Source organism: Triturus cristatus, chromosome 3_2 (genome assembly GCF_964204655.1).
Source record: "Triturus cristatus chromosome 3_2, aTriCri1.1, whole genome shotgun sequence".
In the NCBI taxonomy this organism is placed as follows: Eukaryota; Metazoa; Chordata; class Amphibia; order Caudata; family Salamandridae; genus Triturus; species Triturus cristatus.
In genome coordinates this window covers 1,040,563,441-1,040,567,369 of record NC_140584.1, presented here as the reverse complement: position 1 = coordinate 1,040,567,369, position 3,929 = coordinate 1,040,563,441, and the positions used below count along the sequence as shown (strand labels likewise).

Sequence of the window (3,929 nt, the reverse complement as noted above, 5' to 3'; positions counted from 1 at the left end):
TCCAAACAGTTGGCCGGGCCAAGACTTCTAACTAGGTGGCGGTCCCACCCGGGCCTGGCCTGCGTGGTGGGACCCAGGATATGGGTGTCTCCTCCCTTCCATGAATGCCCAGCACCGCACAGGGCCCTCAAAAAGACGAATTGGGTTAGTGACTACAAACAAAGAATACAAATCCCAGAATGCAATAGGTTGTTAAAGTGCTGCATCACTGAGTACGTGATACGTGATCAGGTAACCTTGTTACTATGACAAGCATAGGAACAGGAGGCAGACATCGAGAATGTGTTGTTACAATAAACACACAAAACTCAAGAAAGCTAACTTCAGTTTACCCTGAAAGTTTCATCAGGAACAGGAGGCAGACATCGAGAATGTGTTGTTACAATAAACAAACAACTCAAAAAAGCTAACTTCAGTTTACCCTGAAAGTTAAGGAAACGCGATGTTAAGCCCACCCTAAGGATCAAACCTGCATCTTGAGTGCCAAAGGCCGGAGCACTCGCCTCCAGGCCACAAACTCTCCCCGGCCTCGCACCAACACACGGCGCCCTTTGAACATTGCCACACCGCTCCACAACTCGCGCCCCCATCTGAACAACAAACTCTCACCGGGATACCCGGGGTCACGAAAACCCGACGCAAGACCAGGACAATACAAACGGCATCCAGGCAGAATAAGAATGAGGGCGATCCGATCAGTGGGCGGGAGAGGTATAAGTACCTCTCCCCCCACCCCCTCCTGCCCGGAAGTGACGTGGGCATGGGGGACCCTCGAGGGTTCCAAACACTGGGAGGCTGCTCGTCGTGTGCCATCCTGTGGCACTAAGGGGGGCCGCCCTCTTAGGAGGGCCTCCTGCGTGGGCCCGGGGCAGCCCTGCAGAGGTAAGGAATTGAGGGAGGTCGGAGCGGAGCGGTCCGCTCTTCTTTGTTTTTTCTGGTTCCGAGTCCACGGAACGTTTAGGAGCCCCAAGGGGGGGTTCCTTTCCAGTGTAATACAGCCTTGGAGGGCTGTTCTTGTTATCTACACATTTTAGCCATTTTGTTTCTTGCGTGAAGTCGCAGAAACGAAAGTAGTGTTGTCTTTTGGTCACTTTTTAAGAGCAGGAAGCTCTTTTACATAGGGACTAAGGGAGTGTGGAGCACCAAACTATTTACCTTCTACAATAGAAAGGAAGCATCAACAAGGCCCCAAGTTGGGGAACATTCATTTCATATCTATCATGTTCTCTTTTGTCTAGTTGAATATCCTATTCATTTTCAAATATTATTTATGAACTATTTGGGGGTCCCTAACCCTATGCGGATTAGCGCTCATTGTGAGTGTGAAGAAGAGGAAAGTATACAAGACTCTGATTATTACTAGGATCATTTCCTTTGTATCCAAGAAGTCTTTGAAATATTTTCCTATGGCGAGTCACATGTTGATGATTTACTATGCGTTATGTGAGGTATGTATGGCGAATGAATAGTGACCTTGATAGCATTAGTTATGTAGTGGATGCATCAGTAGGAAGGGTATGAATCTATATTTGTATTTACAGGCATTCAGACGTTTAAAATATTAACGAATGAAGTGGAACTCAGGAAAACAGGAGTTGTCCTTGTGTCCTACATGAGAGCAGTGTTTATGCCTGGAGTTAATGTATGTTTCTTTGTTCTTGCAGATGTCAAAGTCCTTGCTGTTCCTTTTCCCAAATACCCTTTCCCTTGCCTACTCTCCCTTTGCTCTGTGTTTGATTATTCTCAGAGTCAGGGCTAACAGGAGGTGGACCCCTTTGTGCATCATTCCGATTTCGAAGAGTATTCGTTGGAGGCTCCAACAGATCCGACAATCTTGGATGGAAGCTATCAAAATTGAGGGGTGTGTTCCTATCAGTTGATTTATGGTATGTTTTTGTGTGTAATTTGCAATCTTCATTAAAAATGGTTACATCCCAAAATGTTATTGTCTTTTTATCCACTGTGCGGGTGAATTTAAGGTTTCTGTCGTGACTATAGATCCAGGTGAAGAAAGGTGTGGTAGATGTACTGTCTCCTTCCCAGATGATCAGTATGTCATCTACGTACCTCTTCCATAAAATTGTGGTATTTTTGTTAGGATTGCTTGTATCCAAGATATACTTGGTTTCAAAGTTGTAGAAATAAAGTCAGACCACATGTGGGGCAAAAATCCTACCCATCGAAGTGCTGAATGTTTGTAGAAAGAGAGTGCCTTCAAATTCGAAGAAGTTCCTAGTCAATGTTGGGTGGGCACAGTCAAGAACAAAGGATATTGGGGTAGTATGTTCCCATTCTCCTTGTTCTAGAGATTCTGGGTTGACTGCTAAAGTCTTCTTCTGTTGTAAGCTGGTGTATAAGCTCTCAATGGCATGACTTATTAATACATCCCTTTCTGGGTCATATTGTATTTTATTGAGAAGGATCAGGAGATCATTTGTATCCTTTGTTTTTTTTAAACCCAGTAGGTTTCCATACCCATCTGTTCAAGGAATAACGCAGGATTTAGGTTTTTAGTAGCAGGCTGTCTCTCAATGTTTGTTGAATTTCATGGGGAAGCGGAGCGAGCCTTCACACTTCTCACTCTCTCTTTGATATTTAGTCGTTAACAACCATGCATCCAGGAAATAGTGGATTCTTCCCCCAACTGTCCAATCTCCTCCGGGAACCCAGCGTAGTCAGGATCGCTGATCTTCGATACTCCCCTTATGATCCTGCTTGTTTGGATGGCTTTGGAAAGGTTTGGACTGCTTTCTATCATAATTTTGTCTTCTGGAAGTTAGAAGGTTGACAAAAAGAATTTCTGCCTTTGAAGAATGATGAAGTAGAAGAATAATATGCTTTTGAGTGTTGTTTCGTAGAAGATCTTGTGCAGCTTCTCCTCTGCATTTCTCTGAGAGCGCTCCCCAGGACCGCCCCATGGCGATGGGTACCACGAACCTTCTGATGAGTTACAACTGCTCCACACTAGCCCGACACAAATACGAGTTATGCAAATAAACCCAAAATGTGTCTCTTTAAATAAACACGGTCAAGTTCTTTAGGGAATCCTTTCCCTCTTTCCCCCTGCTCACCTTGCAAGAAGCCAGGTCTTCCATAAGCCCGGCAGGGGGAACCTGGCTTCAATGTTGGAGGCACCAGCTGTGATGGAACCTCAGCGCTCCTCATCCTTATTCTCGTCCTAGCCAGGAAACAAAAACAGGAAGTGCTGGGGGCATGCTAGTCCTTAAATGTGTTACGGCTGGGGTGGGTGTGGCTATGGACCAGCATTTCCTGTTTATGTTTCCTGTCCTGAGGGGGGAACAGACCTCATAAAGTGATGACTGGGATGAGGACGAGGGATGTATCGGTAATTGACATCGCTCCCTCTGATAGCTTTGATTTATTGTGTCATAATGGTCAATGAGCCCTCCTCTTTGTCAATTCTTTCATCTTCTCTAACTTTTTTCTTCATTCTTCTCTTCTTGGTATCTTCCCTCTTTCTCAGTTGCCACTGATACTTACCAGTTCTTCTAGAAATACTTATAAGATTATAGAGAGGGAGGTCACTGACCCTCTCATGACATACCTTATAATATGACTCACTGTAGCCTAGTATTCAATTACAAGTTTGACTGCTAGAGTATTAGAACAAAGAAGGTGCGTCTAGTTCCATCATTACAGACACACTTTTGACAACATCTATATGGGCATGTTAGTTTTCTTTTCACCTATGAAGTTGGCAACCTTAACAACTGTGTTTTCTAACAGACATATTGGGTTGGTAGCTATAGAAGACCTAACATGGAATGTAGTTTTTGTACTATTTTTGTTTTTTATTATGTAAAACCTAATTAAAAACATTTTAATAAATCAACAGCTAAATTTTTCTTTGATCTGGAAAGGGGGAAAGGTGGAGTCCAGCCTATCTGGATTCAAACTGGTAAGCTGCA

At 44.1% G+C, this 3,929-nt stretch overlaps 1 long non-coding RNA gene across 1 annotated transcript; it reads left to right on the top strand.

The window, feature by feature from the left end:
• The first annotated feature begins 762 nt into the window (after positions 1-762).
• Positions 763-3,718, top strand: LOC146859067 (uncharacterized). Its single transcript, XR_014979734.1, has 3 exons — positions 763-882; positions 1,665-1,886; positions 2,600-3,718. It is a non-coding gene; the product is annotated as an uncharacterized LOC146859067 (long non-coding RNA).
• Positions 3,719-3,929: the final 211 nt, after the last annotated feature.